This window comes from Macaca thibetana, chromosome 9, assembly GCF_024542745.1.
Source record: "Macaca thibetana thibetana isolate TM-01 chromosome 9, ASM2454274v1, whole genome shotgun sequence".
Lineage (NCBI taxonomy): Eukaryota > Metazoa > Chordata > Mammalia > Primates > Cercopithecidae > Macaca > Macaca thibetana.
The window spans coordinates 26635194-26661717 of record NC_065586.1 but is presented as its reverse complement, the minus strand read 5'-3'; the positions used below and the strand labels follow the sequence as shown (position 1 = coordinate 26661717).

Below are 26524 nucleotides of genomic sequence, written 5' to 3'. Positions count from 1 at the left end.
TCATTCTGCAGCCAACAAGTCACCTCTGAGGGCCATGTGTCTAAACATAGACAGGAGGGCAAGAAAATGATAAAGACATTCTGGGAAAAATAGGAAATTCAAGAATCAGCAACTGTGTCTAAGTAACTCCTTTCCATTTCCCCAGGGCACCTGTTGCTTCAGCCAACACCTGCTGGCATGCGCCCAGGACGCTGGTGCTGCTGGCTTTCCCAGCCCTGCCCCCGGGGCTGCCATTAGGTGTGGTGTAGCTCTTGACCTTAGCAAGAATGTTCTTCTTCATCCCTACCATGGGTGAAATTTTTTCACAAACACTTTTTAAAATAATGCCAACTTTTATATTAGATAGAAGTGCCACGTGTGCAGGTTTACGTGTGTCTTTTTGGTAGAATGTTGTATTTTCTTTTGGGTGTATTCCCAGTAATGAGATTGCTGCGTCAATTAGTAGCTCTGTTTTACATTTTTTTGAGAAATCTCCAAACTGCTTTCCACAGTGGCTGACCTAATTTGCATTCCCAGTGACAGTGAACAGGAGTTTCCTTTGCAGCCTCACCAGCATCTGTTAACAAATAATGACTTTTATTCCAGACATAGATCATCTGTTAGTTTTGATTTTAGTACATCCTCTGAAAAAGACAGTGTTTTTCACAACCAAAGATGATTCCTCTTTCCAAACATGTTTTTTTTTTTTTTCTCTTTTTCTGAAGGTTTGTGGAACTTTCTGTCTGCATCAGTTTGGGGTACAGTTTAAGAGCATTGTACCTTGAAGTGACCCATGCAGTGTTCTGTCCCAGAACTCTCCACAAGCTTTTTCCCCCTGTGGGCCCAGTGTGGAGAGGAGCCCCCCCGATAGTCTTTCACCAGGCAAGTGACACAAAGAATTACCACAATCATGTGTGACTGTTCTCAAGGTTCCCAAACATAAAAAGGGGACAGTTGCAGGTAATACAGCTTTATTAATGGCAGTAACATCTCAGCTCAGCAGGAAACATACTGTGGGCTATGAGAACAGGTTACAATGAATATTGAGGCAGAAAAAGTCACATGAATCAGATATTAGCACAAAAATGTTCTTGCTCAAATGTTCAATGTCCTTCCTGCACATGTGGCAATACCAGACTTGCAGAAAGCACATGTGTGAGAAACAAAGCCTGCTGCCTGTCTGTGAGCTTCAGTGCCCAGTGAGACTCAGCAAGCTTTCGTCTCTTCTTTCTACACTCCTGCTTTTATTGCACATTTTCATATATGTTTTATTCCATTTTTCAATGTTGTATTCCATTGGTCTTTCAGACTAATGATGAAACAACACAACACAATTTTTTTTTTTTTTTTGAGGCGGAGTCTCGCTCTGTTGCCCAGGCTGGAGTGCAGTGGTGCGATCTCGGGTCACTGCAAACTCTGCCTCCCGGGTTCACGCCATTCTCCTGCCTCAGCCTCCCAAGTAACTGGGACTACAGGCGCCTGTCACGACGTCCTGCTAATTTTTTTGTATTCTTAGTAGAGACGGGGTTTCACTGTGTCAGCCAGGAAGGTCTCGATCTCCCGACCTCATGATCTGCCCGCTTCGGCCTCCAAGACAGCACGATTTTAATTTCCAAGTCTTTACAATATTTTAAAGGACAAGTCACTCTCTTTTAATTTTCAGATTTTTCATGGATATTTTAATTTGTTTGCTCTTCTTTATGATAAAATTGTAAGTTAATTGGAGTTAAAATCAACTTTTTTCTTTTCTTTATTTTTTTAACTTTTATTTTAATCTCAGGGGTACACGTGCAGGATGTGCAGGTTTGTTGCACAGGTAAATGTCTGTCGGCGGGGCGGGGCTGTTGTACAGACTATTTCATCACCCAGGTGTTAAGCCTAGTGTCCAGTAGTTATTTTTCCTGATCCTCTCTCTCCTCCCACCTTTCACCCTCCGACAGGCCCAGTGTGTGTGTTTCCCTTTATGTGTCCATGTGTTCTCATCATTTAGCTCCCACTTACAAGTGAGAACATGCTGTATTTGGTTTTCTGTTCCTGCCTTCCTTTGCTAAGGATAATGGTCTCCACCTCCATCCACGCCCTTGTAAAGGTACATATACTCCATGGAATACTATGCAACCATAAAATCAACTTATTAATTAAAGTACCTTTGATGTCTTAACAATGCTTATCCTGCCTAATCATGTAATGTCTTAATTTTTCATTTATACAAATCTATTTTTATGTTTTAAAGAAATATTTTGCACCAATTCAATACTAATTGAATCATTTAAAATAATTTTCTTTTAAATGTTGGCATTATCTGTTTTCCATCTATGAACATGAACACAAGACACTCTCATTAGTTCAATTAATGTAATTTATTGTGTTAATGAATTTCCTAATGCCATGACTCTTACTTGCGTTTCTGGCATAAATGGACTTCCTAATGATCTAGTACTTTAATGGGTTGGCACAATGGTTTTTAACATTCAAAAATTTTACTTTCATATTAATATGCTCTAACTATCTACAGTATTCTATACAGCATCAAACAAAGTTATATCACTTTTATATATCCTTTCTAAAACTATTGGGAAAATTGGTTACTTTATAACTATTAGTTTAAGCATATTGGTATATTAATAAGTTCATGAATAAAATTTTCTTCTGGACAATATAAATTTGGTGCTTTCTTGTGTGGAAAACAAATATTTAATAAATGTCCTGTTTCTTCTATGAATATTACTTAATTCAGCATGTCTATCTATATGGGGTAAATGATCTTAAAATACATTTCTTAGACTATATATGAGCCACAGTTTAATGTTAATTTGCATTGAAGCACACTATTTTGTCCCTGTTTTTCATTTTAATATTTGTCTTTAAGTTCTTCTCTCCACTGTAACCTGTTGACACCTCCCTCTCAAGGTCTTTGTGTGGTCCCATCTATTTACATACAATTCACTAATAGTTTGGCTCAGGAATTTGGGGGTTAACTGAAAATCAGATTTTCAGCAGAGGCAGATCTCAGGGAAGCGCGGAATCCGGTAAGTCACATGTGCTTTGCTGTCAGTCTCCTATGTCTCAGACTCAGCATGTGCTGTTCTCTCCATGTGAACCCCTGTCTGCCTCCAGGGATCATGCAAAAACAGAGCCTCTGCCATTTTCTTGTCTTTGAAGGTGCTTGGTAGAAAGTTGTCATTTTTCTGGTAATTGGAAACTAAGACAAAGTTATTCCGAAATAACTTTAACTCATCAAATATGTACTGTTCTTGGTGAGATGACAATTGCATTTCTCGGGGGAAGTAAAGTCACAGGATCACAAGCCCTTATCTCAGACCTTTATGCACTCATTGGCTGTTGTGAACATAAACCCGAGCCCATTGTCCCAGTAGCAGAAAGAAATGAGGCGAGTATTTTATGTTTCAATCTGTGAGCAGAGTCTATTGTCTGTGGATCAATAGGCAGAATAAGTGCTCATTCCTGGGGAAAAAAAAAAGCTCTGGGTCACAAACTGACCAGGGCCAAATCTATGCATGAAAAAGGAAATAATTACTGAGTCATGAGCTTAACTTGTGGGAAAATAATGAATGTCCAAGACCATAAATCAATCCATAAGTGTTCCTAAATTAACTATATGTAATTCTCACTGTTCATCATTGTTGAATTTTGATGTATGAAGCCATAAAATTTGTTTTCTGGCTGGGTGTGGGGCTTACACCTGTAATCCCAACAATTTGGGAGGCCGAGGAGGGCAGATCACGAGGTCAGGAGTTTGAGACCAGTCTGGCCAACATAGTGAAACCCCGTCTCTACTAAAAATACAAAAAGTTAGCCGGATGTGGTGGTGCGTGCCTATAATCCAAGCTACTCAGGAGGCTGAGGCCAGAGATCAGGAGGCTGAGGCCAGAGAATCACATGAACCCGGGAGGTGGAGGTTGCGGTGAGCCGAGATCACACCATTGCACTCCAGCCTGGGCAATGGAGCAAGACTCCATCTCAAATAAATAAATAAATAAATAAATAAATAAATAAAGGAAATAAATGTTTTCTGAAGGTTCTGTAGTATAATTTGAAAATTAATCTGATAGCTGTTCTATCTTTCTACAAGAGTTGGAACATTTCTAGGATTAGTAGAGGTATTTCTAAAATACTTCCATCCCTGTAATAATTTATAAGATGTTGCTAATTGACTGATTTTGTTTTATTCAGAAATAGCAAATACGTATAAGCTTTATACCTACTTTGTATATACTTTGTATTTAGTGGAGACAGTGATTTAGTGGTGACAGAGAACAACAGGTGTCCGCAAATTATGATTAGACTATTTTTATTTTATTATTTTTCATTTTTAACTTTTGTGGGTGCACAATAGGTGTATACATTTATAAGATTCATGAGATGTGTTGATGATGTGCAATGTGAAATAAGCACATCGTGGAGAATGGGGTATCCATTCCCTCAAGCATTTATCCTTTGGGTTACAAACAATTCAGTCACACTCTTTAAGTCATTTAAAAATGTACAACTAAGTTATTATTGACTATAGTCACCCTGATGTGCTATCAAATAGTAAGTCTTATTTATTTTTCTGAACTTTTTTTTTACCCATTAACCATGCCCACCTCCCAAGCTCTCCACTGCCGTTCCCAGTCTCTGGTAACCATCCTTCTCTGCTCTCTGTTTATGAGTTCAGTTGTTTTGATTTTTAGATCCCACAAATAAGTGAGAACATGTGATGTTTGTCTTTCTGTGCCTGGCTTATTTCACTTAATTATTTTCAGGTCCAACCATGTTGCTGCAAATGACAGGATCTCATTCTTTTTAAGGCTGAATAGTAGTCTGTTTTGTATAAGTACCACATTTTTTTTATCCATTCATCTGCTAATAGACTCTTAGGTTGCTTTTAAGTCTTAGCTATTGTAAACAGTCCTACAACATAGGAGTGATATACTGATTTCCTGTCTTTTAGATGTATACCAAGCAGTGGGATAGCTGATTCATATGATAGCTCAATTTTTTGTTTTTTGAGGAACCTCCAAACTGTTCTCCACAGTGATTGTACTAAACTACATTCCCACCAACAGTGTCCGGGGTTTCCTGTCCTCCACATCCTCGCCAGCGTTTGTTACTGCCTGTATTTTTAGCGAGAGCGGGCAGCTAATATTCCTGGCTTTGAATCTTTTTAAGCCAATGGAACTCTTTCAAGTGACTCACCAAATTCAGTAAACCTTAACCAAGGTTATAGCTTAATTGAGGTTGCACGTGGAATCTCCAAAGAGGTGCAGACCAGTCCTCACAAGATCCAGAATCACCCCAAAGACAGCTCAAGGAAAGGAAAGTTTTGCTACCTGCAAATAGGATACAACTCACATTGGTTCAGCCGTATTCTCTAGGGTGTCAACTTCTCAGCTGACCGTCTACACACGAAGGCCCTAAATCCCCGTGTGCCCCACAGACAGAAAAAGACGAGAAATAAAAAGACGGGAACAATAGACACTGGGACCTACTTGGAAAAGGGAGTGGGGGCGGACAATGGTGAGGGTTAAAGAAACTACCTGTGCTCACTACCTGGGTGATGAAATCATTTGCATACCAAACCCCAGTGACATACAATTCACCCATGTAGCAAAACAGCACATGCACACACTGAACCTGAAATAAACATGTGTGTGTGTGTGTGTGTGTGTGTGTGTGTGTGTGTGTATGTATATATCCATTGGAGGGAAAAGGATGGGTAACAAATGGTCCCCCAAAAGATAAAAGTCACACAAATATCCAACCAAAGTGACTAATTCCCCACCAGGAATCAAACCCAGGCTATGGCAGTGGAAGTCTGGAATTTTAACCAGACTGCGAGGTGGAGTGGCCGGCACTGCAAATTCTGCAGAAGAGTCACAGCAGGCACTCGGAGCATACAACAACTTTAAACTTTGCTTTAGGCCAGATTTTCGTGTTTTAATTTTGTCAAAAGAATTTCTAAGGCTAGTCATGAAACCACCATGAGTCTTTATTTTAAATTAATCTTTCCATAAATACAAATGAGGCAATTGTTTAGAATAAGAGACCTCTTTTTCTAAATTTAGGAGTCTTTCTGACATGAAGGATCGGTTTTCTAACCACTAATGATTAGAATTTCCAATGGTGAACTTATTTCAATCATGACTCAGTCCAACAGGCCTGTTCATGAAAAGCCCACAAGGCAATTTTACAGGTTTAGAAAAACTTTAACCATATAAACAAAAGGTATTCCTGGAGACAGCATAAATGAGGCAGCCCCAGTGATCCTCAAAAACTTTACTCTTCGAAATAGGCTTAAGATGGCAAGAGCTCTTGTTGCCACAGATGGTTAAGGATGGTGTTTGTGCATACAGTACCTCAAGTAACCCACAAATTAGTGGGGGACTGCCAATCACGGATGCCTTAATCTGTGATAGCAGGGAGGCCCTCCTGAATGTGTACTTTTCCAGGACTAATTAGGCAACAAGAGTTGATATGAAAAAAGCCCATAGGGATAGGACTTCTTAAGACAAACTCTCCTGAAAGCGTGACACAATAGGAACAAAAAATGTGCTTCCTAAAATCTTACATGTCTGAGGTCCCCAGCCAGTTTTAGACTGGCCACTGGATGTGACCCAAATATCACACTTCTCAGATGGTAGCGACCAAGAATGCTCCCACTTGGTTAAAAGCCAAGCTCTCAAGGACATGAAACAAGGTCAGAGGGGAGCTTCATGTGGTTTTATTTGGGGAACAAATAGTAAAGTTTCCCTGAATAGACACCAGTCTGATCAGAGCCATAAATCCGACCTGTCTTCAGAGAGGTGGCTCGAAATTGGGTTTCTAGGGGTTCGGAACCCCTGTTCTATTCTGAGGTGTCCTGCTTTATGACAGCACAACCCAGAAAGACAGCGAGAGAGTGAGAGACTATTTCTAGGAGGAAAAGGGATCAAACAACGTGATTATTCATGCCAAAGACTACACAAGAGTCACTACATGTATGACTAGTCACACAAATCTTTTTCTTCCACTAATCAAGATTTTATGGAGAAAGAAAATACAACAATTTTCACCATCTGCTCAAACAGAGTCCACACAGAGGCCAGCAGCCTGGCTGGTAAGAATTTCTTACTCTTCTGCCAGCTGCTCTGGTCCTGGATTCCTTTGGCTGCAGCTTCTGGAAGAGCAGGCTTTGGTATTCTGCTCATAGCCACAAAATGATAGAGGACAAGGGAACACTTCCCCTTTGCGGTCTAAAGTTTCACTGAAAAATCGACTGGCCAAATGCAGATTAATAGGAGAAATGGCATGCAGGGTTATTGATGCGCACAAGGGAGAACCACAAAGTGATGACTCCAACCTCCAACAGTGCTTTAGCAGCATAGCTACCACCTGGAGACCACAGAAAAAATGGGGGCTCAGAGCATGGCCGGAAACAAGTTATGGCAAAATCAGGTTATGGTGGCAAGGCAGGCTATAAGAGAGAAGAGAAGGCCTGGCTTGCAAATGAGGTCTTGTTATAGAGCTCATACTTTACAGCCAACAGCCCTCAGAGAGGGTAGATGGTAGAGGTTCCTTTAAAAGTGAGATGGCCGGGCGCGGTGGCTCAAGCCTGTAATCCCAGCACTTTGGGAGGCCGAGACCGGCGGATCACGAGGTCAGGAGATCGAGACCATCCTGGCTAACACGGTGAAACCCCGTCTCTACTAAAAAATACAAAAAACTAGCCAGCCGTGGTGGCGGGCGCCTGTAGTCCCAGCTACTCGGGAGGCTGAGGCAGGAGAATGGCGTAAACCCGGGAGGCGGAGCTTCCTGTGAGCTGAGATCCGGCCGCTGCACTCCAGCCTGGGCGACAGAGCGAGACTTCGTCTCAAAAAAAAAAAAAAAAGTGAGATGAAATATGTGTATTTACTTCACTGTGCTAGCCAATAGTATCCCCATCTGTTCTCAGAAGCTCAGGCAGGTAGCAGCGAGACAGGACTGGAATGAAACACCAATGAACTGTACTGGGTCCCACAGTCTTTTGAAATCTGTTTTCCCTAAAACATCCAGGCAACGCTCTCTGACCTGTCCTTTGGTGGGAGACTGACTTCTCCCAGCCACGAAGGGAGGAAACGGTCCTGGCGCTGGAAGTCCCGTGTGCAGCTGCATCTTCCCGCTGGACCAGAAGATCAGCACTGGGTGGGAGCCCAGGGTTTTAAAACCGCTGATCGGGAGAAACAGTGTGGCTGAGTCTGTCAGAGTGTTTTACACATAGAGGGTGACAGCCAAAATATAACTAGAAGTAAACCGATACACACACACGTTAATGTGTATATATATATATAGACATAGAATTATGCTTAAAGTTCTGGGGTACGTGTGCAGAACGTGCAGATTTCTTACGTGGTTATACACGTGCCATGGTGGTTTGCTGCACCCATCAACCCACCGTCTACATTAGGTATTTCTCCTAACGCTATCCCTCCTCTAGCCCCAAAATCCCCGACAGGCCCTGGTGTGTGATGTTCCCCTCCCTGTGTCCATGTGTTCTCATTGTTCAACTCCCACTTAGGAGTGAGAGCATGCGGTGTTTGGTTTTCTGTTACTGTGTTAGTTTGCTGAGAATGACGGTTTCCAGCTTCATTCATGTCCCTGCAAAGGACATGAACTCATCCTTTGTCATGGTTGCATAGTTAAAAATATACACATATGCACATTATTCCTCAAGGATAATGTGTATATTTTTTACTATACAAAGTAATATATACCATATGTAAATATATAGTAAATATATAAGTAAATAAGAGATAAAATAGATATTTACACATAAAGTATGTGATGCTATCTTATAGTCTGAGGTGGTGTTTCTTCATGTAGGTGAGAGGCGACTTATGTATATAACCAGAGATACTACATGTAATTACATGTATGAACATGTGTTTCTCTGTATATAAAAGGACAAATATTTATTAAAAAAACATAATCCCAAAATCTCATATAATCACACATGCCCCCCTCAACGCAGATGCAATTCCACATTCCCTGGAGGATCTCACATAAACACACACACGCACACACAGATACACTTCCATGTTCACTTTAGGATCACACACACACACACACACACACGTACTTCCATGTTCCCAGGGAGACACTGCTTTTCTGCCACCTTGTGGCAGCACAGGGAGCCAAAAAGGCCACAGGAGTCTTTCCTGCCTGTTTTTTTTTTTTTTTTTTTGAGACGGAGTCTCGCTCTGTCGCCCGGGCTGGAGTGCAATGGCCTGATCTCAGCTCACTGCAAGCTCCGCCTCCCGGGTTTACGCCATTCTCCTGCCTCCGCCTCCCAAGTAGCTGGGACTACAGGCGCCCGCCACCTCGCCCGGCTAGTTTTTATTTATTTATTTATTTATTTGTATTTTTTTTAGTAGAGACGGGGTTTCACCGGGTTAGCCAGGATGGTCTCCATCTCCTGACCTCGTGATCCGCCCGTCTCAGCCTCCCAAAGTGCTGGGATTACAGGCTTGAGCCGCCGCACTCGGCCTTCCTGCCAGTTTTATAAGACATTTTATAGTTGGCAATTGGCCTTTAACCAGAGCAAGCCCAGCGGCCATTGCCCTCTAGTGGAAAAGCTGCCCACACCTCCAGCACCTCTCAATGAAACTAGGCGCCCTTGTTTTGAGTACATAAGGTGTTTTGAGTACATAAGGTGGGTGCATCCAATGGTGTCCCACATCTGGTGGGTGAAGAAGAGGCTTTCCCGGGAGAAGAGAAAATGCTGGGTCTGAGCTTGCAGAATGCACTGGGGGAAGGGCAGTTGTGGGGGGTTACGGTGGTACAAGGCCAGAGGAGGACTGGTCCGGGTGCCCCTGAGAGCTTCTGGATGCCTAAGCCTACACACCCTGAGAAAGCCTGTTAGGACAGGGTCTCATGGGCCTGAGGAATCCCTGGATGAAAAGCAGCAGGAGAGCCGTGAGCCTGAGACCTCACACTAGTGTGAACAGCAGGGAAACAGGGGTCTGGCTTAACAAAACCCCCTGGCCTGCGATGTAGGTGGTTGACAAGGAAGAACAGTTCAGTGGCAGAGTGCTGGGCACTGCCTTCCCAGCTGGAGGAATAATGCCCGTCCCCACGCCAGGGCCCAGCTTGTGGCTGAGGCGGTCCATTGTGGTGGATTCAAGTGCGCTTGCTCAAGTGGGGATGCTACCGACAGCCCTCAGGCCTCGGGTCGCACACACTGTTCGCTTCTTGGCTGGCTCGTGCTTGCCAAAACAAGGCTGGAAAATGCATGACTGCACAAGCCAAAGAAATGAATGATGTCTTCTGTTACTAGACCCTCAGGGAGACAGTGACCAGGTGGAACTTGAGTGTAAGAACACCTAATGCGATAGCTATCGTAGGCTTTGGACGCTCCCATTCATGCCAACACAGCTGGGCAGCACTCTCTGTCGATCTTCAAAACTGTGAGTGCAAGCTGGCCCACACGTACTACAAACAGACGCACCTGCTTGAATATTAGGGGCCATTGGTCCCCTGGGGCCTTCATGCCACCTACTAGCAGCCTAGGGAATCCTAAAGCCAGCAGGAGTCCTTTCCTGCCAGGTCCATGTCACCGGTCCTGGATGGGAAACACCTGGCCATCTCCCTTTAACAAGAGGCGTCCCAGGGCCATCACCCTCCATTGGGAAAAATGGCCAGTTTCCCAGAACTTGCGCATCAGGTTAGCTGCGCTTCTTTGGAACACTGCAGGTGGGGGCAATACAATTAGTTTGGTGAGTAGAGAAGAGGCTTTCCATGGAGAGAAAGAAGAGTCTGAGCCCTCAGGATGCACTGGGAGCAGAGAAAGGCAGGGGCAGTAAGATGGTGCAGGGTGGAGGGACAGGCAGGCCACAGTGAGACTGCACTTAGTGCCTTTGAGAGCATTTGGAGACCAAGAGCAGCAGCGTGACTTCCCCCAAACACCGAGGGAAGCAATGGCCCTGACGCCCGAAGTCAAATGCACAGCTGCACCTTCCCACTGGGCCAGAGAATCAACACTGGGTGGGGCCTGAGCTTTGGGAATCACTGCTCTGGAGGAACAGGGAGGCCCAGCCTGTCGGTCTGGAGTGTTTCACACACGCAGGGCCCCAGCTAAGACACAGCAAGAAATAGATTTATCCACACACAGAAATGTGTGTTTGTTAAAGATAGATATGTATCAGCATATAGATATTCATATATATACATATATACACATATATATACACATATATACACACACACATATATACACACACACATATATATATATATTTATACAGGAAACCGTGTAGCACTTTCTGCCTGTCCATGGTGGTGCTTCTTTATTCAGGCAAGAAGAAAAATCTATGTTCCTATCTATCTACCTATCCACACACACATAAATATAGGCATGTTCATATAAATGAATGTAAATACTCTGTATAATACCTATATTTATATATAGAAAAATATATATGAACACATATATAAATGAAGGTATATATGTACAAGTCTCTATGTATAAAATAAACATAACCAAACATGTTACCCCAAATCCACACAGATGCACGTGCATTTATACAAGAAGCCATTGGGCCCCCTTTCCACAGACTGGCAGTGGAGTGAAACAAAAGGCCCAGAGGCTCTTTTCCTGCCAGTTCCGTGTGAGCCTCCACAAATGACAAACCCCTGAACATGGCCCTTTGACCAGATCCAGCCAAGCGCCATCGTCTTCTAGTGGAAAGCTGCCCACTTATCCAGAAGCTGTTAGTCAAGACGGGCTCCTCTTTTGATAGTTGAGGTGGGAACATAAAGAGGCGTCCCGGTTTGGGCGGGTGGAGGAGGATGAAAACACACAGGAGTCACTGGGTGCGGCATGAATCTGGGTGGGGTAAGGGGGTCTCGGGCCAGAGGGACAGCGAGGCCAGGACAGGATGGCTCTGAGTGCTCCTGAGAGCATTTGGGGACCAGGAGAGTGACCCCCAATTTATTTTGAAGACTGCACAGATCTGTGTGAGCCTGTTATGGCAGGCCCCAGCTGCACCTCGAGAAACCAGGGCAGACCCGGAGAACACTTGGATTAAAGACACCTGGGAGGGAGGCTGAGGCGGGTGGATCACTTGAGGTCAGGAGTTCAAGACTAGCCTGGCCAACATGGGGAAAATCCATCTCTACTAAAAATATAAAAATTAGCCAGGTATGGTGGCGGGTGCCTGCAATCCTAGCTACTCAGGAGGCTGAGGCAGGAGAATCACTTGAACCCAGAAGATGGAGGTTGCAGTGAGCCAAGATCGTGCCACTGCACTCCAGCCTGGGTGACAGAGTGAGACTCCATCTAAAATAATAATTATAAAAAAAAAAAAAGAGACACCTGGGAACCCACAGGCTTGAGGCTTCGTCCAAAACTTTGAGAATCATGGAAACGGGTCTGGCTTGACAAAACTTTCTGGTCCACGGTGTAGGTGGCAAATGAGGAAAATCAGGTCAGAGGCAGATGCTGGATGTGGCCATCCACAGGGGATGGATGACGCCTTTCAGAGAACTCAGGTCCAGCTTGTGGGTGAGGCAGGTCCATCGCAGGAGAATGAACTGCACGTGCACAAGTGGGGAGTCCCCAGGGAGCCCTGAGGTTCCGGGCCTGGCATCTGGCTTTGGGACAGCAGCAGCGCTAGCTTTCTGCACAGACTCCGGGTCGCCAAGTCTAGGCTGAAAACTGCCTTACACCCAAAAGAAAGTCCTGTCTCTTCTGTTTTTTGAAGCTCAGGGAGGTAGCAACCAGATGGAACAGCTGTGCCTTCCACTTGCCAGGGGATAAACCATCGGTGGGGCTCAGTGTGTGGAAACTGCTGCTCTGGAGAACGGAGCGGTGCGCTCTGCTGGTCTGGAGTGCTTCACACACACAGGGCACCAGCTAAGGCATGACGCGAACAAACACATACACAAATCCATGTCTGTATTTTTAATATATGAAGAAATAGATAACATATAAATATATGCCTCAACGAATAAATACATAAAAATTAAAACATAGATATTTATACATGGAACTTTTTAGAGCTGTTTCCCTTTGTAGTGGTGTGCCTCCAGGCAGGAAGAAGAAAGCCTACATATGTAAACCAATACATAAAAACATGTAGTACTTAGTAAACATACGTAATCACATAAATTTATATATAAACATGCATGTATGTACCTATATTCATAAATATATTTATGTATATTCATATATAAATTATAAACCCTCAACCATGTGGTTATACACACACACACACGTATAAACTAAACATAACCCAAAAATCTCACACAAAGACACACCCCCCCCCTCCACACACACACACAGATGCATGTACTTTTACACTCCTGGCAGTTGGGCGATGCTGCCACCTACTGGCAGGGAGCCAAAAAGGCCAATTACATGACCCCTTTGCAGGTGGTAAATACCCAACCATTCCTTTGAACCAGGGCCAGTCCAAAGGCCGTCATCCCCTAGCTTAAAAGCTGTCCGCATCACCAGAACCTGTCAGTCAGCATAGGTGCTCTTAGGCGGTTGCTTTCAAGGGTGTCTTTCCTGGCTGATTGAACTACGCAGGAACAGGTGAGGCTTTCTCAGCACAGCTGCGTCCTCCCAGTCCGCCAGGGGAACCGCACTCCATGGGGGCTCAGGGATTTGGAATTTCTGCCTTAAAAAACAGTGTGGGGCAATCTGCGCGTCTGGAGTGTTTCACACAGAGAAGACACAAGCAAAGATACAACTAGAAATAAATATACACACAAATATGAATATTTAAAATGTATTGTGAAATATGTAACATGTGAATATATGCATCAACATGGAAATAATTAAACATTGATATACAGATATTTGTGCATACAACATCGTAGTGCTGTTTACCAGACTGTGGTGCTGTTTTTGTATGCAGAAGAGTAAAAATCATCTACGCTTAAACACACGCACACACACACACGGACGTATGGAAACTATAATATTGTACTCAAAATATACTTCTTTGACATATTTTGAGATGGCCCTTCAGAGCGCCTGCAATCAGAAGGAGTCCTGCAAAGTTGTCTTTTGCAGGTGAGATTTCAACTTTATAGAAAAGCTGCATTGATAGAGTCATAATTGAAGCTCTGAGGCCATTCCTTGTCTGGATGTAAGAAAGATGAACTGAGAGTCTGACACCTTTAGAGGTCTGGAAAAAAAACATCTACCATCTCTTTCTCGGAGGGCTACTATCTTCAAGGATTCTTGTAAATAACAGGACCACCTTTCCTAGCCAGGCCTTTCTCTCTCCTCTGATAACTGGTTTTGCCACCATCCCCTGTTTTGCCACTATTCATTCCCCTATTCTTTGTGTTACCTGAAGATGTCATAAAACATCAACCCTTTGCTTCTCTTTCAGTTTCTATATTCTGTACATTTCATGTGCATGTTAATACATTTACATGCTTTTTCTCAGATTAATGTCTTTGGTCAGATGTTACTTAAGAGAAACTTCAGAGAGAAAAGGAGAAGTTTGCCCTTGGCTGTACAATATATTTATACCTCAATAAATACAGATATCATATATAGGGACATATGTGTGTAATATATAGAGATAAACATATGGACATATACAAATATAAATGTATAAAATAAACACAACCAGAAAATAAACACACACAAACACAAAAACAGATGCAAATACATTTATACTAGGGACCACTGGGCCATCTTGCCACCTGCTAACTGTGAGGGGTGCCACAAAGCCCACAGGAATTTTTTTGTTTTGTTTTGTTATTTTTTTTTTTTTTTTTTGAGACGTGGTCCCACTCTGCCGCCCAGGCTGGAGTGCAGTGGTGCGATCTCGGCTCACTGCAACCTCTGCCTTCCAGGTTCAAGCAATTCTCCTGCCTCAACCTCCCGAGTAACTGGGATTACAGGCATAGGCAACCACACCCAGATAAGTTTTGCATTTTTAGCAGAGACAGGGTTTCACCATGTTGGCCAGGCTGGTCTTGAACTCCTGGCTTCAGGTGATCCGCCCTCCTCCGCTGCCCAAAGTGCTGGGATTACAGCCGTGAACCACTGCGCCCAGCTCGACCACAGGAGTTTTACCCCGTCACTTCCAAGTGACCCTACACTGATGGCAAACACCAGCCCACCACCCTTTAACCAGACCCAGCCCAGGTGCTGTCACCCTCCAGTGCAAAAGTTGTTCACAACCCCAGAACCTGGCAATCAGGATGGGTGCTCTTCTTTTGAACGCCTTAAGTGCATACGTGTGTCCTGTTTAAGTGGATAGAGAAGAGCCTTTGTGCAGAGAGAAAGAAAGGCGAGGTCTGAGCCTTCAGCATGTGCTGGGGGCAGTGCGAGTGCGGGAGGAGCACGATGGTAAGAGGCTGGAGGGACAGTGAGGCCAGGGAAGGCCTCTGCTGAGGACCGTTGACAGCTTTCAGGAACCGGGAAAATGGGTCAGACTCTGAAGGCTACTCAATTCTGAGGAAGTTTGTTCCAGCCAGTTTCATCTGGACTGAGAAAAACTCTGCAGTTGTTCTTGAGGTCCTTGAGGGGACAGGTGCATGAGGTTTCTTTCATAAGAATAAAACATGTGGCAAACAGGGTTCTGGCTTCCTAGACTCTGAAATAGGTGGCAGGCAAAGAAAACCACGTCAGAAAAAGTCTGTTGGACACTGCTGACTCGGGTGAATGGATAATATCTGTCACCAAACTAAAGCCTAGCTTGTGCAGTAATGAGAGTCTATCATGTCAGATATGAACTGTGCATGCACAAGTCGGGAAGCTACAGAGAGCCCCGAGGCCCTGGGCTAGGAATCTAGTCTTGGCCAGAAGCACTGCTAGCTTCCCAGCTGGCCTCTGCAACCAAAGGCCAGGCTGAAGTGCATGGACCTCCAGAAAGCCCATCTTTTCTACTTTTAAAATCTCATGGAGGTACCAACCAGATAGGACTTGAATGGAAGATCACCTGATATTACCCGGTTCCATAGGCTTTTGGCATCTCCATTCATCCCAGAACAGCCAGTCAGCCCTCTCTTCTGTGTCCCAGAGCATCAGGAAATGAATAAACAGTCCTAGAGTGAGACACGGAGAATACGACCAAGTATCAGGGGTGAACGGCCAGGCAGCCAGTGGCTCTTCTGCCTCATCCCCTCTGCGTGAGCATTGTGGGAAGGAGGTCTGGGTGATGGCAACCATTTGGAGTCTCCTCCCTCCTCACTGGAGAATAGCAAGACCTGAGGTCTGCAAGGAAGGACCCAACCATCTTGCTTTGTTGGGGGTCACTCAGCAGCCAACCACCTATGCTCTGGGTCTTTAGTTCAGATTTTGATGATTCCTGGGGATGCTATAGAGTCGTCACGTGCCTTGACAGTAAGTGCATGGGAGCTAGATTTACTCTGGCAGAAAGAGAAGTACAGGGACTCCTCAGGAGCAAAGCCTCTTCAAGAAAGATGAGTTGAGCTAAGGCGTCTCCTTCAGAAGTGCTGGCTCACTTTGGTTCTACACCTCACCGTACTAGGGGAATCTTCTGTGAAGCTGCCCCGGTCCTGTCTGCCTGGACGCTGCCCTGCAGATAGCTCTCTGCATTCGGCAGGGTCTGGCCGGGCCCTCTCCTGGGGGACGGAGACCCCTCTGCTCTTCTCCAGACCCTGCAGAATTCTGGAGAGGAAGGGAAGGTGGAACAAACACTTTCTTCCTGCTTCTCTAGGTTGCTGGGTCATCTCTCTCCTTCTTTTAGCTACAAACTCACAGTCCACCTCCTTCTTCTTCTTTACAAGTGCCTTGGGTCCTCCAAGAACCAAAGTAAAAAAATGGTTTAAAAGTGTGCAGGTCCATTCTACTTCCACCCCGCCGTGTAGCTTCCCTGAAGTGACCCTGTACAGATTCTTCCATCTGCTTGTGGGGGAGGAAGTTTCATCCGCTTGTGGAAAATAAAAGGCAAGCAAGGGATACAACTTAATTTTTTTTTGTTTTTGAGATGGAGTCTCACTCTGTCAGGCTGGAGTGCAGCGGTGCAATCTCGGCTCAAGGCAACCTCCACCTGCCGGGTTCAAGTGATTCTCCTACCTCAGCCTCCCGAGTAGCTGATACTACAGGTGCCCACCACCATGCCCGGCTAAGTTTTGTATTTTTAGTAGAGACGGGGTTTCACCATGTTGGCCTGGCTAGTCTCAATCTCTTGTCCTCGTGATCCACCCACCTTGGCCTCCCAAAGTGCTGGGATTACAGGTGTGAGCCACCGCACCCAGCCGGGATACAACTTAATATTTTTTTTAAAAAAAATAATATTTAGGAAAACCAATCATAAAGATATTGATTATAACAGCCCACTATTTTGGTATAAATTTGTCAACCTGAAATAATCAAGGAAAGAGAATCCCATTTCCAATAGTTTATTCAAGTGAAAAGATGGGAAACCCCTTCCATCTTGGTAAATGTAGGAGTGCGAGAAATAGCATGCTTAAGTCATTTATTTATAGACAGCCATCCACTTCTTAGAATATGCTCACTGTACTCACACAACACTGTTTTTGAGGCCTACTAATAGTGCTTTATTTGTATGTATGTATGCATATATTTGCACATGTATCTATTTCCTATAGAATATATAGTTAATATAGCTATATTGCATCATGATGAAATTGTGTGTAATTGCTATTATATATAAAGAAAAATATATACATCTATAAATGTAAATATATAAAATAAACACAATCAGAAAATAAACACACACAAACAAAAAACAGATGCAAATACATTTACACTAGGGACCATTGGGCCCTCTTGTCACCTGCAAATACATTGATATAAAATTGTGTGTAAAAGCTATGATATATATAGAGAAATATATATGTATATCAATATAAATGTATACAATAAACACAACCATGTCTTATGCATAAAATCTCCAAGTAAAAGGCATTTAAATTTAGTATATGTTGCAGTACACTAAATGTTGCAAATAAGATCTTTGAAAATGTCCTCCATGGCTTCTTGTCAGGGGAATATGCCCAGGCTTTGATGGTTGGGACATAAAGTATATGCATAATTATTTTCACGAAGTGCGAAGAAAATCTCCAAGTGTGTCTGAATCCTTGAGATAAAACATGAACACGTCCACATACATTTCCACTAATTTGGGCATAATCCAAATTTCTAAAATTAATAAATTGATATAAAGTGCTTTTCTTTTTTCTTTTTTTTTTTTTTGAGACAGACTTTCACTCTTGTTGCCCAGGCTGGAGTGCAATGGTGCAATCTCTGCTCACTGCAACTTCTGCCTCCCGGGTTCTAGCGATTCTCCTGCCTCAGCTTCCCAAGTAGCTGGAATTACAGGCACCTGCCACCATGCCCAGCTAATCTTTTGTGTTTTTATAGAGACGGGATTTCACCATGTTGGCCAGGCTGTTCTTGAACTCCTGGCCTCAGGTGATCCACCCACCTCGGCTTCCCAAAGTGCTGGGATTACAGGCGTGAGCCACCGTGCCTGGCCTAAAGTGCTCTTTTGTGTCATTTATCTGATGACTAATTTTTCTGAGTTTCCCTTCACATCTTTTCAACCTATTAAAGTTTTTCCTACTTTGATTTACCTAATCATATGCTTCTCAGTGTTCTGTTGGATTTCGCTAGTCTTTTCTTGTTAATATAAAATAGTTTCTTAAAAAGAAACTATTAAGATTATAGAATGAGTGTTCTGTGCATCTAAAAATCCTAGTTTCTTCCCGATATTTATTCTCTCATTTTTTTGTTAGTTACTACAGCCCCACATATTCAGTTGATAACATCAACATCCATGTAAATACTACACTTCTTAGCCTCCCTTGCAGGTCAGTGTGGCCATGGAACGAAAGTTGGGAAGGTGAGGTAGAGGCGGAACTGTTTGCCTGTGACTTCCAGGGACTTTCCTTACGGGAGGAGGTCTTTTGTTTTTTCTACTCCTTTTTCATGACTGCAGCTTGGGATGCAGTTGTGTTTCCTGGAGCTCCAGCAGCCGTATGTGCCCTGGGCACAGCTGGGGAGTGCGGAGTTCTGATGGCTCATGAAGCAGAGCTGCCACACCAAACCTGGATGGCCAAGCCTCTGCCTGATTTTACGTGAGCAAGAAGTATGCTAACTTCTCTAAGGGACTGTTATTTTGGGAATTTTCTGTCACCTTCAATTGAACCTTATTCTATGTAAGAGAGGCTATACTCCATAAACACAGATCACAGAGAAGGATCGGGAATGACACAGGCAATGTGGCTTTGCCATCATGAATCGGTCAAGATTATTCCATTTTCACTTCTGGGTACCTTGAATGTAGTGTTTGACACGTGTTTCATTTTCCCTTATCACAATTTTAGCTGATTGAATGAGTGCTGGGCTAACCATGGCACAGTCTTCTTCTGCACGTACCCTGCCCTACGTCCAGGTTCATGTCACTGTGTGATATCAGTGTCATTGTGACAGCCGTAAGAGAATACAGGAGCAATAGTGCAACAGAGTCACCTCTTGCGGCTGATGTGAGTATTCCCCTAGATTTAAGTGAACAGGAAAATAGACACATTTGCAACAGGGAGCTCAAAAACAGTCTGTCAAATGAGGTCACAGAAACTATGTGCAAATTTAACGTAAAATGCTGAGCTCTGTCCTCAGCTGCGTGTGCCTCTGCCCAACAGGTTTCTATTTGGGAAGGGCAGCGTAGTTCTTCTCACATTTTTCCCCTTTGTTTTCTCCCAGGTTTCATGGTAAAGCAGAAGATTCATGAGAGGGTGTCTGCAGACCGGTCCTAAAGTGCTTTTCTCCACAGGAATGTCACCTGGGCACTGCAGCCAGGGGTCCCAGGTGCCACTGCTGAGAGCTGCGTTCCCATCTTCAGTGAGGGAGAGCTAAGAGAAGGCAGGCGGGGTTCGCACTTCCCTCACCCACTTGCTTAAGCAATACATGAAAGGTTCAAACTAAAATAAATCCGAGATCTTACAGAAGCATTTAGAACCATATATAAAGCGTGGATCACTTTTAAATATTTAAAAATGCACACAAACCACATGAAGCTACTTTTGCTAAAAGTATATGTTCTTTGCAGTAGTGGTTAGTAGTGTTCTTTTGTGAGATGGCTTTTTTTAAATTTTTATTTTTGAGACAGGGTCTTCCCGTGTTACCCAGGCTGAAGTGCAGTGATATGATCATAGCTCATTGCAGCCTCGAACTCCTGGGGTCAAGCAATCCTCCCAGGTAGCTGAGACTACAAGGACAGGCCACCACATCTGGCTGTTTACTTATTCATTTTTTCTAGAGACGTGGTCTTACCTGTTGCCCAGGCTGGTCTGGAACTCCTAGCCTAAAAAACCCTCCTACTTCGGGCTCCCAAAGTGCTGGGATTATAAGACTGAGCCATAGTGTCCTGCTAGCATTTTTTTTTTTTCAAGCAATCACCATTTGGATTCTTAGTTCTCTTAACTTTTAACTTTTAGGTTTTTAGCAGTTCAATACACCTTCCAAGTGTTCCTTGGAATATTTTTTCTGGTTTAACTATTGGTGTAGGTGATGTCTATGGTCTGTTTTAATGCTAAGACTCTGATCTGTATCCATTTGGTTAGAGTACATATGAGTAAAGCCAAGGTCATCCAATGATGACTCCAATACCTTTTCCATGATTTCTAGTTCTAAAGTGGCCTGGTGATTTGGGGGAAAAAAGTATGTTTTGAGAAACATACTTTAGAGTTCCTGCTCTGTTTTAATTAATAGTGATAATGACATTGTTTTGCCTTACTCAATTAGATTAACTGAGCAAGCATTTATTGAGCAGTAATTATGGGCAAGTCATTAAGAAGCAAAAAATGATAATAAATAGTCTTGACATTAGGAAGCTTAAGGGAAACATGACACATTAATAAATTACTACAAATAAAGGCATAATATAATAAAATAAGAAGAGAATAAACTATTTTAATAAACATGTTCTACCATCCACAATTCCCAATGTGCAGCTTCACTCAGGGGAAGTAAGTTTCTAGGCCAGCAGCTAAGGATGCATTTAGTTTATATTCAGCCTCTCAAAATGCAGTTATGTAATCAGAATACAAAAACAACCAACAATTCTTGCCCAAGTTTCATTACGTTTCAGGTAATACTAAAAGTCATACAATGCTTATAACATAAAACTTTGTTGTAGAAAGTATATTTGGCCAGGCGTGGTGGTTCACGCCTGTAATCCCAGCACTTTGGGAGGCCAAGGCAGGTGGATCGCGAGGTCAAAAGACTGAGACCATCCTGGCCAACATAGTGAAACCCCGTCTCTACTAAAAATACAAAAATTAACTGGGCGTGGTGGCCGTGCCTGTACTCCCAGCTACTTGGGAGGCAGAGATAGGACAATCGCTTGAACCAGGAGGCGGAGGTTGCAGTGAAACGAGATCGCACCATTGCACTCCAGCCTGGGCTACAAGAGCGAAATTCTGTCTCAAAAAAAAAAAAAAAAGTATATTCAATAAACCTTGAGTGTAAAACAGTAAGAGCTCTTTGCCTACAAAATATAAAAAAGGAATTACAATTAAATACTCTTCAATAAATTTGAGTTGCATTGCTATCCCTCGCTGACTTGCTCAATTGATCCTCTCAGTCAACTTTTGTCTCTTCGTTACCACTAAGCGGCAGTAAAGGCTAAATTATGACGCAGCTCTACTAAAGCGCTCTCTATCCAAGTGACGTTTTCCCATTATTTCTACTTCTAAAAAAATGAGTGTGAGATGGGATTTTAAACTTCCACTTTAAAAAAAAGAAGAGTGGAGGGAAAAGTGTGGAGGGGAGAAATAAAGATACGTGAATAAAACATTTGCTTTACCATTTAATCTTTTAAAATGACATGGAATGCCAATTTCAAGATCACTGAATCTTTAAAAAAAACTGCAATCCGAACACAGTCCTTACAAACATGCCAATCGCTGGTTCACTGTGGTAGGTCTCCCATGTTGCCTATGTTGTCACTGAATTACACTTGACCCTTGCATGGGATTACCCTCCACCCTGTGGGGCTTCACTAACGAGAATCCCATCTACCTGCATGCCATGCTCACCACTTTCCTTGCCATCTATTAGCCCCTTCTTTAGTATTTGATCTTCAGGTCACCTGTTCCCTTTCTAGCTCTTTCTAGCACTCTGATTTTCTCTGTTCCTTTAGCCTATCCTATCCAGATCAGCTCTCAGAGATGAAAATGGGGACTTCAGGATGGAGAAATGAAAGGAAGCTATTATTATAACCCTTCCTTTCTTATTTTCTTATAAATTCTCTCTTTCTGTCTTAGTCTCTCTCTCTCTCTCTCTCTCTCTCTCTAAGAAATAGAGAGAAATTTACAGAGTAAGAGATATTAGGAAGATGAATTTATTGGCAGGGTCAGGAAAAATTGAAGAGTTGCTAATATTAAAACAAATTTGAAATAAACGTTTTTAGACTTCATAGGTAGCTCCTCTCAAAAAGGTTAAGTTAAAGAATCTGGTTAAGGGCAGATGACAGAATATATGTAAAACATTTGATACTGTTTTTGTTATTATTACAATACTTATCATGTCTATAATATTTTAAAAGTAAAGAATTATATAGTTGATATTTCTTTCTAATCTAGAAACAGATTCTTATTTTAGTTTGGATACTTGTTAACCTTTTCACAATCATTGAGATAAAATTAACTTATATTTTATGTAAATTATATTCTCTCATGGAATACCATAGAATTGTTATTATAAATCTTAAGTAGGAGGTTATGTGTTTCATATAGCATTCCAAAAATAACACCAACAGTATGCTTTGCTTTCCATTATTATGAATCTGTGTTATAAAACTTTTAGTATTGCAAATATTGTTATAAGTAAACAGTTTGACTGAAAATGTGTTCAATTTCACCTAAAAATAGAAAATAAAAGCTTTGTCTTCAGAAGCTGTCAAGAAAAATTATAATAAAAGCTATATTTTCCACAATTCAGATTTAATTAATTGTATATATTGCAATTGATTTAAATGGAATTTTAATTTTAGAACCATTTTAGATTCACAGAAAACTTGTGATGATAGTATGGTGTTCCTGTAAAGCCCAAACCCAGTTTTCTCTATTATTAATATCTTAGTATGGTATATTTGATACAATTAATGAATCAATATGGATGAATTATTGATACATAAAAATCATACTTGTTCAGAATTCCTCAGTTTATTTAATGTCCATTTTCTGTTCCAGGATACAATTTAGAACATCACATTACATTTAGGCATTAGGAGAGAGACTCCAAGTTACATTGTGCTGTTCTGGTCCATTTAAAACTTGATGTTTGAAAATGTGTAACAAATTATATTTTCCAGTTTTAAAAGTCACATTTTTATCTTACAAAATGTTTAGAGTGCACATGAGTATGTGAAACAATTTCATCATTAAAATACTAAATTTTGGAATATGTAAGTTTCAATTATTAGAAAATGTTTTCAACTGTGGGTGTGTGTGGTTTATTTAAGTGTTTTTATGAAAGCATTTGGGAAGTCTCCACCCATGAATTGGTGCCTCTCAACTTCTACCTGTATTTCTAAGAGTGTCAATTACATACATTTCACAGATTTTCTATTTAATCCATGAAGTTATTTTTGAGTGTGGTGTATATCTTTTAACAATATGAAAGGCATAACTCTATCTTTTTTTTTTTTTTTTTTTGAGACAGAGTCTCGCTCTGTCGCCCAGGCTGGAGGGCAGTGGCGCGATCTCGGCTCACTGCAAGCTCCGCCTCTCAGGTTCACGCCATTCTCCTGCCTGAGCCTCTGACGTAGCTGGGACTACAGGTGCCCACCACCATGCCCGGCTAATTTTTCGTATTTTTAGTGGAGACAGGGTTTCACCATGTTAGCCAGGATGGTCTTGATCTCCTGACCTGATGATCCGCCCACCTAGGCCTCCCAAAGTGCTGGGATTACAGGCGTAAGTCACCGTGCCCAGCCTTTTTGATTTTTTTTTAAACAAGAAACTCATGCTCTTTGAAATTTAATTATATTTCTTGGACTTAAATTTCCCTTTTTGTTTTATACTAAAAATATGTTTTTCTTCTGAATTATGCCTTTCCATTTATGCTATAGGGTGTTTCTAAACCTTCGAATGTTGTTTTAGATTGTATTGTTTTAATTACTTTTATTCTGTTACTCATCTTCAAGATAAATTAGACCTGGTGTCTGCCAATACACTGCATAGATAAATTCTCCTTGGCTCCAGCTGTTATCCACCTGATTGCTCTCCAGGCTGGTCTCAACCTCCTGAGCTCAAGTGATCTACCCGCCTCAGCCTCCCACCATGCCTGGCTGGAGCTACTTTTTAATGGGTACGGAGTTTCACTTTGGGAAAAAGGTGGTAATGGTTGCGTAACAGTATGAATATGCTCAATACCACTGGGCTGGATACTTACAAAATGTTAAAATGGTCATTTTCATTTTTGTGTTATATATATTTTACCATAACAGCAAAAATTAACTTTATAAAGTTATATGCTGTTGGAAACTCTGGAAGCAGTGGGAAAAGGGGGAAATTCTATTAAGTAAAAATTAATTTTGCAATGCAGATCTTTTTTTGCTAACTCAAACTTTTGTTTATTTCAATAAAGCCAAATCCAGTAAACTATTTGAAGCCAGGATTAGTCACAACTAAAAGGTTGGACTGTTTCCTTCAGAAACTGACTGTTTTTCTTGCCTGCAATAGGCTGGTGTGTTCCAAATAATAATGGAATTGTCCTCAAAAACAGAAAATACTGGTTCGTGTATATTTTAGGGCCTGTTTCTGAATTTTCTATTCTTTTGTTCTTATCTCTTTATCTATTTATGTACCATTACCAAACCATTTTAATCATAGTAGCACTTACATATGTTTTAATAACACACAGGGCTAGATTTCCCTGTGTAAAATAAAAACTATTTATTGCAATATCGTGGTGATAGTCAAAGATTAAAAACAATTTAAATGTCTTTCAACATGAGACTGACTGAATAATTATGACCAGTGGACTAGCACAAAAAATAATGGGGAAGTTGTTAATGTTTGATGTATAAAGATCTCCAGAATATATGGTTAAATGAACAAAAAAGCGGCTGGGTTGCAGTGGCTTATGCCCATAATCCCAGGACTTTGGGAGGCCAAGTTGGGTGATCACCCGAGGTTGGGAGTTCGAAACCAACCTGGCCAACATGGTGAAATTAAAAATAGAAAAAGTAGCCGGGCATGGTGGCGTGCACGTGTAATCCCAGTTACTCCAGAAGCTAAGGCAGGAGAATTGCTTGAACCCAGGAGGCGGAGGTTGCAGTGAGCCAAGATCGTGCCATTGCACTCCAGCCTGGGTGACAGAGCGAGACTCCACCTCAAAAAAAAATTTAAAAAAAAGTTTCCACCAGAGGTGCTTACATTTGTTGAACACTCACCTTTTTTTTTTTTTTTTTTTTGACATGGGGTCTCATGATGTTGCCCAGACTGGTCTTGAACTTCTGGGCTCAAGTGATTCACCCACCTCAGCCTCCCAAAGTGCTGGGATTACAGGCATGAGCCTCTGAACACTCACTTTTTAAAATGTATTTATTTTTATTTTTTATTATATTTATTTACTTACTTATTTTTGAGACAGTCTTACTTGGTCATCCAGGCTGAGTGCATTGGCGCCATCTCGGTTCACTGCAACCCCCGCCCCCCAGGTTCAAGCGATTCTCCTGCCTCAGCATCCCGACTAGCTGGGATTACAAGTGCCTGCCACCACACCCAGCTAATTTTTGTGTTTTTAGTAGAGACAGGGTTTCGCTATGTTGGCCAGGCTGGTCTCGAATGTCCGACCTCGGGTGATCCCCCACCTTGGCCTCCCAAAGTGCTGGGATTACAGGCGTGAACCACCTCGCCTGGCCCAAATGAGTGTTGTGCTAACTACTTTACAGTATTATCTATATTATTTCATTTATTGTTTACAAGACATAGGTAGGTACCGGCAAAATTATACACCTTGCCCGGGGTCACACAGGTGTGGATAGTTAAGCTTAGATTTAAAACAAATAGTGAGTCAGGCGTGGTGGCTCATGCCTAGAATCCCAGCACTTTGGAAGGCTGGGGAGGGAGGATCTCTTGAGCCCAGGAGTTTGAGACCAGCCTGGGCAACATAGTGAGACTCTGTCTTTACAAAAAATTTAAAAATTAGCTGGGTGCAGTGGCTCTAGGCTATGGTCCCAGCTACTCAGAAGGCTGAGGTGGGAGGATTGTTTGAGTCCAGGAGGTTGAGGCTGCAGTGAGCTATGACTGGATCACTGCACCCTACCCTGTGTGACAGAGGGAGACCCTGTCTCAAAACACAAACAAACAAAAAAAGAGCAAATAAGGGATGGCACTTCCAGAACAGTGGAGTATATACCTCCAAAGGCCTGCGGCCCCATAAAAACAATGAGAACACTGGCAAAAATTGCAAAAGTCATTTTTTCAAAACATCGGAAATTAATTAAGGCTTGCAACAATCTGAGCATCATCGATTCAAGAAAAACAACTGAATCTCAATAAAAACAGGAAGCTTTTAATATTTTAACTTGTCTTACTCTTATCCTTCTCTCCCCAGCTC

At 42.4% G+C, this 26524-nt stretch overlaps 1 protein-coding gene across 1 annotated transcript in view; it reads right to left on the bottom strand.

Moving 5' to 3' along the window:
• Nucleotides 1–13263, bottom strand: part of RAB18 (RAB18, member RAS oncogene family) — a 539744-nt gene extending 526481 nt beyond the window's left edge. The window contains exon 1 of the mRNA XM_050804552.1: nucleotides 13254–13263. The gene's annotated coding sequence lies outside the window, so the exon portion shown is untranslated. The remainder of the gene's footprint in view (nucleotides 1–13253) is intronic.
• Nucleotides 13264–26524: the final 13261 nt, after the last annotated feature.